Source organism: Rhagoletis pomonella, unplaced genomic scaffold (genome assembly GCF_013731165.1).
Source record: "Rhagoletis pomonella isolate Grant_MI unplaced genomic scaffold, Rhpom_1.0 Rhpom_scaffold_00001, whole genome shotgun sequence".
Lineage (NCBI taxonomy): Eukaryota > Metazoa > Arthropoda > Insecta > Diptera > Tephritidae > Rhagoletis > Rhagoletis pomonella.
Window position 1 is genome coordinate 68,657,325 of NW_023458555.1, and position 15,469 is coordinate 68,672,793.

Below are 15,469 nucleotides of genomic sequence, written 5' to 3' on the forward strand. Positions count from 1 at the left end.
ACTACTGAAGATAATTCACTCAAAATTGATATTTACAACAATTTTTTGACGAAAAATAAGAATATTATACATTTTTGGAAAACGGGCGTAGCCACGCCCACTTATGGTTACATGTGTATATCTTAGGAACCGCTGCACCAATTTCTTCCAAATTTGGCACAGTTGTTGGCCTTGGTACAGCATACCAAATGGCAGACATTTTTTAAAATCGGACAATAACCACGCCCACATCCCATATAACGGTAATTTTCGGAAATACGAAAACTGCGATATTTTAGTAACTACTGAAGATTATTCACTCAAAATTGATATTTACAACAACTTTTAGACGAAAAATAAGAATATTATAAATTTTTGGAAAATGGGCGTAGCCGCGCACACTTATGGTTACATGTGTATATCTTAGGAACCGCTGCACCAATTTCTTCCAAATTTGGCACAGTTGTTGGCCTTGGTACAGCATACAAAATCGCCGAAAACTTTTAAAATTGGACGATAACCACGCCCACATCCCATATAACGGTCATTTAGAGAAATACAAAATCTTCTATAAATAAGAAAATATTGAAGCTAATTTATTCAACATTGATGCTTGCAACAATTGTTTACAAAGAAGTACGTTTATGGTAAAATTTTTGGAAAATGGGCTGGGACCGCCCACTTATGATCACATATATGTATATCGGTAACCGTTCTACCAATTTGTACCAAACTCGGCGTGGTAAATGTGCTTGCCACATGAAATCAAAACGTTGAAAATTATTGAAATCGGACTAAAATTACGGCCGCTTTTCATATAACGGTGAAATTCAGAAATGCTTGAAACTTCAATATTTCGAAATTGAAGGAAGCTAATTTACTCAAAATTGATACACCCGGCTTACCGAACTTAGACTTTCTTACTTGTTTTATTTTGAAATCAGAAAATATTTAGAGGTCACTCAAAGCGCCCAAAATTGTCCATGTATTTTATATGGGGGAAAAAACACTTTTCGTAGAAATGGTATAGAATAGTTAAAAATCAATATTTTTCTACCAGAAGGCTCTGTTTAGCTGCAGGAGATTCCCAATAATAATACCCAATTGTTTATTTAACCATTTTTTCATTGCAGCTAAAATTTATAAGTCCGCCAAAAACCCATAAAAACCACGAAAAATGCAATGGGGCGACCAATAAAAATCGTTAGTATCAAACAAGTAAAAAAATCTAAGTTCGGGCGGAGCCGAACATTAAATACCCGGCGTAAGTATTAAATATATGTTTTTTCACCTTTCCGAAACCTACCGCTAGATGGTAAGCCGGGGTGTATCAATTTTGAGTAAATTAGCGTCCTTAAATTTCGAAATACATATTGAAGTTTCAAGCATTTCTGAAATTTACCGTTATACGAAAAGCGGCCGTAATTTTAGTCCGAATAATTTTCAACGTTTTGCTTATATGTGGCAAGCACAATAACCACACCGAGTTTGGTACAAATTGGTAGAACGGTTACCGATATACATATATGTGATCATAGGTGGGCGGTGCACCGCCCATTTTCCAAAACTTTACCACAAACGTATTTCTTGGTAAAGAATTGTTGCAAGCATCAATTTTGAATAAATTAGCTTCAATATTTACTGATTTATCGAAGATTTTGTATTTCTCTAAATTACCGTTATATGGGATGTGGGCGTGGTTATCGTCCGATTTTAAAAATTTTCGGCGATTTTGTATCTTATAGCAGCCAAAAACTGTGCCAAGTGTGGAAGAAATTGGTGCAGCGCTTACCAAGATATACACATGTAACCATAAGTGGGCGTGGCTCCGCCCATTTTCCAAAAATTTATAATATTCTTATTTTTCGTCTAAAAGTTATTGTAAATATAAATTTTGAGTGAATTATATTCAGTAGTTACTAAAATATCGCAGTTTTCGTATTTCTGGAAATTACCGTTATATGGGAAGTGGGCGTGGTTACAGTCCGATTTCGCCCATTTTCAACACCAACCTACCTTGGATTAAGGGAAACCTACATACCAAGTTTCGTTGAGATACCTCAATTTTTGCTCGAGTTATCGTGTACCCGGACGGACGGACAGACGGACAGACGGACGGACAGACAGACATGGCTTAATCGATTTCTTTTTTCATCCTGATCATTTATGTATACATTTGTCTATATCTATCTCGATTCGTTTTGGCTATTACAAACAACCGTTATGTGAACAAAATTAATATACCCTTGTGCACAAGTGCGCTCGGGTATAAAAATAGGGGTATACTTTTTTCGATATAGAAAAATCCTAGGGGGTGAGAGTAGTACAATTCAGACTTTACTGTTTTTGGGCCACACTAATGTACGATCACAGGAATAAAAGATTTTTTAGCAAGAAAATATTGTTAAAACTGCACTTAAATTAATAAAATAAATAAAATAAGTTAAGCATTCGTTAAAGTTACTAAAAGCCAAATAGTGAAAGGATTTCTCAAACTCGAATGAAAATTACTAACAATTTGTACTGATTTACTTCGTTTTTTCAGAGTTGCATCAAAAAGCTTTCTGCTCCGGCCAATCAGAAACACTCAAAAGCTTTCATTTGACACGCCAACGTTCAAAAAATTTATATTCTGAAAAATATTAAAAATTATCAAAAAATATCAAAATGATATGCATGTCTGCCCGCCAAAAAGAGGCAAAGGCGGTAATTAGTTATTTCCCATCAGGTCTCATCGTACGCAGAGATAACTAGTGCATACCATGATACAAAAAAGAAGGTAGTTTCAATAAACAACTTTGGACGGATGATAACATTTTTTGAAGTTTCATAAATGGTGAGTATACTCAGCGGTCTTGCCACTTTGATAATATTAAAACAATAAATCGGAGTATTTTCTTCCCCATATTTATACCAATGTAATAACATTTCAAATCAAAAACCAATATCAGTGCTTGGTACTTTGTTTTACTTACGTGGTTCGCACCTTTTTTTTATTAAAAATATTTAAAATGTAAACTGTTCAAGGAGACTTCATCGTAATTGCTCTTTTCATTTTGTAATAAAAACCACGCGCGCATTATTCTGTTATTTTTATGTTTTCTTATTTTGAATGCAATCTTGCGATTTAAAAATCGAATCATAAAAAATGTTCTTCCCAAATGAAAACTTTTTATATTTCGGTTCAAATTTACTTTTAAATTTTTCATACGATTTTGCAAAAAATTAGGCTTTGTGGTTAGCGCATCATCATTAAATTTCACAAATTCTTAATTTATGCAAAACACCTGAAGGCGGCTTGAACAGACCGCCCTCCGATAAACAACTAACAGATCGTCGCTTAAAGTACAAAACCGTGTATCAACAAAATGCACAACTGCGTATGAGAGGTAGCCTGCATAATTTTCTAGTTCATCATATTCCACATCTTTGAATGTACTGATAAAATCTTCTGCTTAAAAAAAAATATTTTTCTTCTAGTGATCAGGTAGCATGAATTTGATGAAATGTCATAATTTTATTAAAAGTCAAATGGTTAACAACGACAACGAATGTCATTAAATGAAACTACCTTCCTTTTTGTATCATGGTGTATACGAACTAAACATTTTGAAGTCTCTAAGTAATCCGTATGCATTAATATCATGAAGCAGACATTCGCACAAAACAAATTGAAACATAAAAACTTGATTTTGAATAATTTTTTCGATTTTTTTTTTGGTAATCAAACAACTGTCAAAGTTAACTCCAAATGTTCAGTGTGGACGATTGTGTTTTCCAAAAAGCTCTTTTTCATTTAACAAGTTAAATGGGGCCAATTTGAACGTAATATTGTACTATGTTCAAATTGACGAGCTAAACATGTTAAATGGGCTTGAACCAGTTAAATGAACAAAACATGTTCATAAACAAATTAAATCGCATGCAATTGTTGTTGGAAAGTGGTACCAGTTAAATCATTTAACTCATTTGAAAACCAGTTCAGCGCAGAGTTGTATCAGAAAGCTTTCTGCTCCGGCCAATCAGAAACACTCAAAAGCTTTCATTTGACACGCCAACGTTCAAAAAATTTATATTCTGAAAAATATTAAAAATTATCAAAAAATGTCAAAATTATATGCATGTCTGCCCACCAAAAAGAGGCAAAGGCGGTAATTAGTTATTTCCCATGAGGTCTCATCGTACGCAGAGATAAATAGTGAATACGAACTAAACATTTTGAAGTCTCTAAGTAATCCGTATGCGTTAATATCATGAAGCAGACGTTCGCACAAAACAAATTGAAACACAAAAACTTGATTTGAATATTTTTTTTAGAATTTTTATTGGCAATCAAACAACCGTCAAAGTTAAATCCACATGTTCAGTGTGGACGATTGTGTTTTCATCGGATGTTGTCATTGCCCATGCTTCGGCGCCATATACCAACACGGGCATGTTAAGTGACTTATAGAGTGTGGTTTTCGTGCGTCGAGAGAGGACTTTACTCCTGAATTGTCTACTCAGTCCAAAGTTGCACTAGTTGGCAAGAGTGATTCTGTGTTGGATTCCAATGCTGACGTTATTATCGGTGTTAATGCTGGTTCCCAAGTAAACGAAATTCGCTACTTTCTCGAAATTGTAACTGTCAACAGTGACGTGGGTGCCAAGGCACGAATGTGCTGACTGTTTGTTTAATGACAGGAGATACTTCGTCTTGTCCTTGTTGACCGCCAGACCCATTCGCTTTGCTTCCTTATCCAACTTGGAAAAGGCAGAATAGACTTCTTGGTTCTTGTTACCGATGATGTCGATGTCATCGGCATACGCCAGCAATTGCACGCTCTTGTAGAAAATTGTTCCTGAGCGGTTCAGTTCTGCAGCTCTTATTATCTTCTCCAACATCAGATTAAAGAATTCGCATAAAGAGGAGTCACCCTGTCTGAAATCCCGTTTGGTAGGAAACGGCTCTGAGAGGTCTTTCCCAATTCTGACGGAGCTGGTGGTATTGCTCAACGCCATTTTACACAGCCGTATCAGTTTCGAGGGAATGCCAAATTCAGATATCGCGGTGTATAGGCAACTCCTTTTAGTGCTATAGAAAGCGGCTTTGATGTCGACAAATAGTTGGTGAGTGTCGATCCTCTTCTCGCGGGACTTTTCCAAGATTTGGCGTACTGTGAATACCTGGTCTATGGTAGATTTGCCAGGTCTGAAGCCACACTGATAAGGCCCAATCAGTTCATTGACGGTGGGCTTCAACCTTTCACACAATACGCTCAATAAGACCTTGTAATCTATGCTTAGAAGGCTGATCCCGCGGTAGTTGGCGCGAAGGCGGGGTCGCCTTTTTTTCGTGGATTGGGCAGAGCACACTTCAATTGCAGTCGTCGGGCATGCGTTCATCTGACCATATTCTGCATAAGAGTTGATGCATGCACCTTATCAACTCCTCGATACCATACTTGAATAGCTCAGCTGGCAGGCTGTCAAGCTGTCAGCTCAACCAGCTTTGTGGTTTTTCAAGCGAACTATTGCTCTTCGTACCTCGCCATAGACAGGTGGTGGAACATCGACTCCATCATCATTGACCGGGGGGTTCGGGTTCGTCTTCTCCACAGATTTCAGAGTTTTTGCCACTCAGTAGGGTGGAAAAGTGTTCCCTCCATAATTTAAGTATGTTCTGGACATCAGTTACTAAGCCGCAATTATTGTTCTTACAAGAGTTCGCCCTGGCCTTAAAACCTACCTACTATAAGCACCCACCATAGATATGTGCACATCAAATTTCAAGTTCACGTAACTTATCGTTCCGAAGTTATGGCTGATTAAAAATTCCACGCCAATACGAAGAGGGTTGCCACCTGTTTAAAAAGGTAAACTCAAATTATTTAATAAGTTAGAGCAATTATCAAAAATATGGGTATCAAATGAAATAGTTAAAAAAGGCCTTACTTCTGAACTGTATTAAGGAGCGTTGTCACGTATTTAAAAAATCAAATTTGACTTAATTCGTCAGGCACATGAAATATGCAGGTATCACAACGTCAAACGCAAGAGCTTCCAGCTGTTTCAGAAGTCTTAGCTAGCTTATGCACAAATCCGAAGACGAAGATAATGCGAAGCCGAGCACGAAGAAAAACTCTAATACGGGGGCCTAGGATAATATAAAATGTAATACAAATTTCTGCAGTAAGAAAGGAAATAAAAATGAATCGAGGTAGTGATACACGCCATGGCATATATCTATTTATAAGCTGATGGTACATATCAGGGATGTTGCGAATGTGGAATTTTAGACATCCGCGGATGCCAATGCGGATGCGGATGTTTAAACGCTAACATCCGCGGATGCGGATGCGAATGCGGATGTCAAGTATTTTTATACCCAAGCGCACTTGTGCACAAGGGTATTATAAATTTGTTCACATAACGGTTGTTTGTAACAGGCAAAACGAATCGAGATAGATATAGACAAATATATACATAAATGATCAGAATGAAAAGAGACATCGATTAAGCGGTGACTGTCTGTCCGTCCGTCCGTCCGTCTGCGCACACCATAACTTGAGTAAAAATTGAGATATCTTAACGAAACTTGGTATGTCTACTTCTTTTGATCGTTGGACGGATGGTATTGAAAATGGGCAAAATCGGACGATAATCACGCCAACCTCCCATTTAACGGTAGTTTTGAGAAATGCGAAAAATGCGATATTTTAGTAACTACTGAAGCTTATTCACTCAAAATTAATATTTACGATCATTTTTAGGCGAAAAATACGAATATTATAAATTTCTGGAAAATGGGCGTAGCCCACTTATGATTACATGTGTATATCTTTGGAACCGCTCCACCAATTTCTCCCAAACTTGGTACAGTTGTTGGCCTTCACAAAACATACCAAACGACTTAGAATTTATAAAATCGGATAATAACTATGCCCACATCCCATTTAACGGTAATTTAGAGAAATACGAAAGCTTCTATAAATCAATGAATACTGAAGCTAATTAATTCAAAATTTATTTTTGCAATGATTCTTTAGAAAAAATAGGCTTATAATAAAAAGTTGGAAAATGGGCGTGACCCCGCCCACTTATAACCACATATGTGTATCTCGGTAACCGCTCTATCAATGTGTACCAAACTCAGTATGATTATTGTGGTTACCACATAAAGGCAAAACGTTGAAAGTTTTGAAATCTGACTAAAATTACGCCCACTTTTCTATAACGGTAAATTTCAGAAATGTTTGAAACTTTGATATTTCGAAATTTAAGGAAGCTAATTTTACCCAAAATTGATACTAACAACAATCCCTTTAAAGAAGTACCATTTTTATGGAATTTTGGAAAAAGGGCGTGGTGCCGCCCACATATATCTATATAAGTTTATCTCATAATATCTAACTGAACGTTCTATCGAATATGTTTGAAATAGACGTAAAACAACCACTGCTTACCATGTAGCGGTAGTCTTCGGAATGGTGAAAAAACTATATTAAATACTTGCGCCGGGTATTTAATGTTCGGCTCCGCCCGAACTTAGACTTTTTTACTTGTTAAGAAATAATTTAGGTGAGTAAATTAGGTAATTTAGTTAAATAAAAATGGAAAGCTTAGTAATTTTTAATAATGTTTTTTTTTTTTAGTATTTGAATTCAAAAATTGAACATAGTATTCAATAAAAAGTTTTTAAAGGGTCGTAAATCAAACCTGCGCCACTAAATAACTATTCGCTCGAGGCGACAAACTTGAAAAACTTTAAACCTGACAAAATTGTAAATTCTTTTCGATTGACGCTGCACCAGTTGAGAGGTCTTTCAGTTATTTTTTTTTTTTATTGCGGTTCAATAATTCTTTTTTGAGGATTGCATCGGGCTGCAAATGTCGGATGTATCCTCCTGACTTCCATCTTCACATTCTTGTATCATGGCAAGATCGTTGTTTAAACACCGTTGATTTCCAAAGAATTCTTCATTCTCATTCTTTTGGTTGTTTCTGAATTTGAAGAACCTGTAACGTCAACAGCATTTTTCGATTTTGTTTTTGTAATTCATTTTTAATCTTTTCTTCTGTGACTGAAATAGCTTTTAAGCAGAAATAACGAAAGAAGGTTACCACCTCTATTTGTATTTTTTTATCATTTAATACTAAAGAAATTCATATACCAGACCCAAGGTTTGATCTATGGTAATTAATTAACATTGTTTATTGAAATATTTTTCAATGGGTGGCTTTGCTCGTTTAGACATTTCCTTCATTTGGTACCAAACTTGTTTAATTTGGATAAGCGGTTTGTTTATTATCCGGAAAAGACCGTTAATTGGGAATAAAAAATATTTGTTCAAGTTTAACTGGTAAAAAAACTGTTATTTTCGGGCCCTTCAATATTCGCATTCGCAAAAGATCCGCATTGATTATTGCGAATGCGAAAGCGAATGCGAATGTTAAAATTAATGCGGAAGCTCCGCGGTTGCGAATGAGAATGCGAATATTCGCAACAACCCTGGTACATATGATTGAAGTTATTGTGGATCTGGTTCTCTATCGCTAATTGTTAGTATTTTGCAATTCATATTGATTTATTAATTTCAATTCATTACAATCAAAACGAATATTTATTTCATGTACCGTTCTTAGCTTGAATATGATCTTAATAATATCACGTATTCTTCGTTTAAGTGTAGCGGCTGTGGCCCCGACACAGCCCGCAGGTCAAGACGAAGGCACGGGACTGATCCTTTTTTCCGATTTGCTTAATATTTTAGCATATAGGATCCTTTTTTCCGGCAAGTGGACCGGTCCATGGGTCTATTCGAAAAAATCGTATTTATGGTCCAATTTTGTTGAAATTAGCGTATACGATACTTTTTTCCCGTGAATGGTCCAGGGACCGATCTATTCGAAAAAATCCTATTTATAGTCCGATTTGCTTGAAATTTGGCACGAAGGTAGCTTTTTGCCTAGATTGGCATATATAATCACTTTTTCCGGTGCGATTTGCTTGAAAAATGGCAAGCATGTAGTTAATTGCCTGTATTAACTATAGGACAGGTGGACCAGATACCGAAGTATTAGAAATCAATCCCATACTCATGGAGAAAAGTTGGGGCTATTGGAAAAGGGGGCGTGGCGCTTTCAAAACATACTGAAACTTTTACCTATCTGTAAATACATATCGTTACCCTAATTCACAGAGGCCTAACCAACACTTTTTTCGAAACTGCCTTGTTCACAGATTTAGGTAGGATGTATTGAAATACACTTTCAAAACAAATTTTTAAGCTCTTCGCTCAATCCTTATCCATTCGCCCTGAAATATACTAGCCAGAAATGCGATTGCTTTATAAAAAAGAGAACCATTTTGAAATATGAGTCTAGAAAAAAATTTCTACAACTTCACATACGCAGTTTTGCATTTTGTTGATACGCGGTTTTGCACTTTAAACGACGATATGCCTGCTGACGACCACAAAACCAAACGTGAACGTGAATTTTTGGTTAAAACGTTGAACCAAATGTTTAAAACAAAATTAATTTTGGGCGGGACGAAGTCCGTCGGGTCTGCTAGTTTATATATATAGAAGAAGAAGATAGATGTAAAACATTATTATTAGTACAGAATTTAATAAAAGTAAAAATATTTTGATGTCAACTTCGAAACGTTTGAGAAATTGGACAGTGGTAAAAAATAGTCACCCAAAACTAGAAAAACGAAACCCTCTTTACGCATGGGGATGTAAAATATGAAGCCGGAGTGGTAGTTTCTAAAATCAGGGGTATGTATGTATATACATATATACGGATGTAACTTGGAACTTTGTGGCGCGAGTCCGTCTAAATCAAAGTCTTCATATGTATGCATGTACATACATACATATGTACATCGTATTCCCTATTCCCTCTTCTGTCTTAATCATCTCTATATACTAACACCAGAACATTCATTTTGACAACAAAATGTCCGTGCGCCTATCGCGTAAGTTTTTATTTTGTTATTTACAATGTTTTCAAGTATGTATGCAAAGCATACATATGGATGTATATATGTGCTTAAATATATGTACATATGTGTGCGTAGATGTGCACCAAATTTACGGATCTGCATTTTGTTGCATGTAACTAACGAACGTTGCAACGGGGGCCTCCGGCATTGTTGTTTTCTCGCAATGTGGAGCTGCGTTTTGGATGCAATAGCTACCAGGGCCCCAAGGAGGTGTACTACTTGAGGTGGAAGCTAACAAGCAGCAATTCGCGACATACAGTGGTATCTACTAAGCCGCTTTGCAGGACAATTTCGCTGCAGTACGTTGGTCTGCACCGGGATGGTTGCCACGACAATGGAGAGATATGGACGCGAATTGCAGCAATGTGTCAAAATGCATATGCCGTTTTCCCTTTTTCACTATTCGTTGCAATTTTAGAATGCACACGAAAGTTCGTTTTTATGCGGAAAATGCAGGCAGCAACAACATCTCCGCGTTAGAGAGCTACACACGAGTGTGTTTGTGAGCGACTTGCATTAAAAATGTGCGCTTGCGTTTGAAAAAACGACGCAAAAATACTAAAACGCTCCGCCTACAGCTTGGTTTGGGTAAAACTTTCAGTTCGTGGCTGCCTATGCCGCGAACCCACACACTGGAGGAAGAGCTATGGAAATGCTTTTTGTGTTGCAGTCGGGACGCGGACAAACGCAGCAACAGTGACGCCGTACATAATTTGCCACCCAAACAAAAAAGCGCACAAACGATTTCTATGACACGGCGAAAGCAGCAGGCATTACGAAAAAAGGCAAAAACATAACGCACAATACGTGCACATAATTACATAGATATATATACACATGTATTAGAGGTATACGCCGCGAGCCACGCCGCCGCCGCCAGTTTTTGTCATTTCTTACGCGCCGCCGCCGAGTTACGAAAATATCGGCGCGGCGGCGGCGGCGGCGTTCGGCGCCTAAGGAATTTTGTACCAAATTTTCATGTTGTATGCACATTGAAATACATCGTTTGAAGGAACTAACGAGTAGTATAAAAACACTATTTTACGAAATGAAAATTACATTTTTAAAAGGAGTTTTTTTTGCATAATTTGGGCCACTGAACATTTAAAAAAATGCGTAACTCAGAAAAAACATAGGTAACACGTTTTTCGATCGAAAGCGTTGATTACAGTTAAATCAGGTTCGAATACTGATAATCTGACGATTTTTTCCAAAAAAAGTTTTTCAATACTACAACAATACTACTTTTTTATATACTACATCAACAAGAACGTTATAACACATCACTTATTGCATCTAACTCCTCAATTATTGGAGATAAAACAAAGACTTGTTGATTTTCCTGTGTGTTTTTTAAAATCTTTTAAACTGAATTTTAATAAAAAGTAAACACTTTTTTTGATAATTTTTACATTCGTAAGTTACTTTATTCTGGGGTCCCACAGACGTATAAAAGAACTAGGTGGCTGTGTGAAAATTACGTTAGTATTCCTAAGTGGTGGTCAAACCCCAGGAAGGTTTTACTCCCGCGCATCGCAATATTTTCTACACAGAGTTAAAGTCCCCCGTTTTGGTAAAAATTATTATTATTTTGCATTACATTCTGGTCTTCTTAGAAAAATTTGGCGCTTAATATATTAGTGGAAATTTTAACCATTTATAAGCCAATTTTCAAACAGTGGGTCAAATAGGCCCGTTCTGGTGGGAGTTGATAGGTTAATCTTTTGGAAAAAGTAGGCCAACCTTATTTTCAATATATAACCCGCAAATAATCTTTAGAACTCCGTATTTTAACATAACGGTTGATAAGCTTATTGCAAAAATTTATTGATAGCGACATAAATTACCCCTATAACTTAACCTTTGTTTTATTTCTTTAAATTGAAATAGTACATGGCCATGTCGTTCGGATGGACAGAAACGCTCCTGCTCTGAAAATATTCAACGCGGGCCGCGATGCTGGGAACAGAGGAAGAGGAAGGCCTCCTCTGCGTTGGAAAGACCAGGTGGAGAAGGACTTGGCTTCACTTGGCATTTTCAATTGGCGTCAGTTAGCACAGAAGAGATATGACTGGCGTGCTGTTTTGGACTCGGCCAAAATCGCTTAGGCGGTTACAGCGCCAAATAAGAAGAAGAAGAAGAAATAGTACATACGGATTTGTAGAGTACATAGAGATGTATGTATATTAGGGTGCCCATCGAAAATCGTTTTTTGTACGTTAGTACTACATATTTTCAAATTGTGGAAATTATCGATGGTCAAAATTTAAAAAATTCAAAAATAGCCATTCAAAAACTCATGAATCTAGAAAATCGTATTATCTGACCTAAATCGATAGGCCGCGACCTCTAAATGGCCTTTAAAAAATCTATAAAAATGGGCTATAATATTTCTCATAAAATCGAATAAAATTAGGGGGTAGGGTCTTTAAATTTAAACTTAACTTAACTTTAAATTTTCAAAAAAAGCATTTTCGATGGGAAACCTAATGTATATACTATATAAACTTTCTTCTGTTCGCCCATCCATCAGCAGCAGTCACTCAACATTTGAATTCAATGAATGAATTAAATAGAATTATAATCTGATGACATGATAAGATTAGAAGCCTCATGGCTCTTTGGGATCTATCTTATGGGCAGTCGCCGCCGCCGCCGATTCCTTTTGAAGTTGACCACGCCGCCGCCACAAAGCCTGGCGACGTAAACCTCTAACATGTATGTATACAAGGGTGATTCAAAATTGAAGCTTTTTTAAATTTCGACTGTGAACGTCCGGACTCTTGAAGATAATAGCTTATCATATCAGCTTATTTGAATAAGATTTAGAGGTCGCTCAACACTGTTGTTTGTTTTGCGGAAACTACAGATTTTATATGCATCTTTTCATCTCATCTTGTCGGATTTCGATAAAATTTCGTACGTAGGTTCCAAAATATTAGTTTATTTGAACACAGTTTATATAAGTTCGATAAATTAGTTTTAAACACATTTATTAATTAGTTAGTAACTAAGTTTTGCCTTATAAACAATTAATATTTGCATAAATTTAATATTGTTCCTTTACCAGCTTAATACATCTAAGATCACATTATAATTCATATCAATAGTGGATCTCATCATTAAATATTATTAAGCATCAAATAAAAAAAAAACACCAGATAAACATCACTCATACGCCATGCTGAATCCAAGTGTAATAATAGTATTTTGGCGCTGACACCTTTGTCCAGTGTTTGGCCGAGCTTCTCATCCAATTATTGGTGCGCGCCTTGATATTGTCACAAAAAGGCGAGGGACCTACAGCTTTACGCTGCCTCCGAGTAGCAAATGGATTTTGTGAGAAGCTTTTTCAAGGCAGAAATACACTCGTAGATTTGGCATTGCCTGCCGAAGGGCAACCGCTGTTAAGAAAAATCTTGTTTCTGAAAATGCGTAACCCTAACTACTCTGCTACAGCGGCCGCACATGCAAATGTTAATAACTTATTTTTTCGTAGATTTTGTAAAAAATGTATGTGCTTAGTTCTGAAAGTATTCACTTAGCATAAAATCGTTTATCATACCACTATTACCCAAACAGAAAACAAAAGCAACCGAACTGTAATACGTTTTCGATGCATTTTCAAGCCCTTGTGTTTATTGCAGATATAATAATGACATATTTAAAACTATTACATACGGTGCAACTGTTTAATAACACATTTTTTTCTCGCACTTGGAATAGTTCCGCGGTGCTTCCGTACTGTCAAAAACAATGTTTGTTTTTGTTCCTCAATTTTGTCATGTATGTTTTGAAGCTTTGAACGAGCGCCACTCCACGCTCTGCGGTAACGTTTACAACTTTTTAATGCCTTATTATTTTTTTTGATTTATTATAATTTTTATTTGTTTTCAGCATTATGCGTCAGGAAAGTAACACCTTTAAAACCAAGAATCGCGAAAAATCGTTTGCTGTTTTTAATGTTTTCGATATCTATTTCAGCTCTGCAATTTTGTTCTTTGTTCATATACAAACTTTTTCATCAAACAAAGATAGGCAAACAACTTCTTCCGAAAGGTACCACAAGTGACGACAAAACTTTTTTAAGGCTGCAGCACTAATGCCATTGTCCATCAACTAATTTCTTTAAAAACATTTAATCATTTCGCGGTGCTTTAATTTAAAATTGCGCATTGTACCACCCATACACATACACACATGTAACAAACACACAAATGCGTTTAGGTGAATGTCTTACGTTTTTTGTCAACGAAAATTGATAACGAAAGATGAAAAGTTTTTAAACATAATAGCTTTTTCCATCCATCTAGCTCTCGATGCATAGCTCAAGGCAACTTCAACTTTGGTCTTTCCAAATACCCTGTAAAAACTTTGTTGTCGGCACGCGGTTCAGCTGAACGGAGCATTTCGCTAACAAACTTGTTGATTTCGTCATATATGCTTCCAATATTCTTAAATTTATTATTATCCCAACTCCCTCATGTTTTTTAAATCGTTTGAAAATAGAAGGCTCAGGAGAGGAAGATGGCTCGAAACACATTGAAAGTTACACACACAAAGAAAAGTTCTATAAACAGCATGGCCGAGACGCAATTATCTATGTTCGAATAATTGGTACTGCCGTACTGAGTGCCATACCTACATAAGAGCGTTGAGCGTTGCGCTTACGGTTGCCAGACGTACTGATTTTATCAGTACAGTACTGATTTTTCAACTCTTGTACTGCTTTTATTAATTTCTTCAATCAGTACGCTAATATCCTGATTTTTCAAAAATTGTACTGAATTTTCAATTCAAACAAAATACTTTAAGATTTTCTTAAGGTTTTTTCATAACGTTGGAACTTCCTTAAACTGTACAGTAAAAAGTAAGTAGAAAATAGTTTAATTATAGTTGACATGTTTCATATAATGTTTGATATGTCCAAGAAATTAATGCAACAAAAAGATCAATCCTTTAATGGGCATATCCGGGCCGGGTCGTTACATTTCAGTTGCGATAATATGATGGAGCTTAATTTATTTACAAATAAGGCTGAGGTTTGTTTGTCGAGTGTTGGTAGTTATCCCGAAAATAATTGTTTAATAACAACAAATTTGGATATTCGAATGGCTTTTGCCTATAACTTACAATTCTTTTTTCACAATTTTCTGACCTTGTAAAAGAGTTTTGCATACAAGACATAGAGTTAGATACTCTTTTCAGCGAATTCTTAGTCTTTCAAAGTTTTTGCGTAGTTGAAAAAATTAATTTAAGCCATGAGGAAATACAGATGAAGTCCTGAAATGGTGGTACTTATCCACTTGCTTCCTCGCGCAAAGAGAGAAACCGGCTTCTAATTAAAATTTTTTAATGTGAACTTCAAATGAAAAGTGATTTTTAAATGATATATATAGAATTCTTTGACTATTTAAAGACTGAACATCAACAATGTCATAAATATAAAATAATTTATTGGCTTCTGTGTACAATGATGTGTACACTCATGTTAAAATG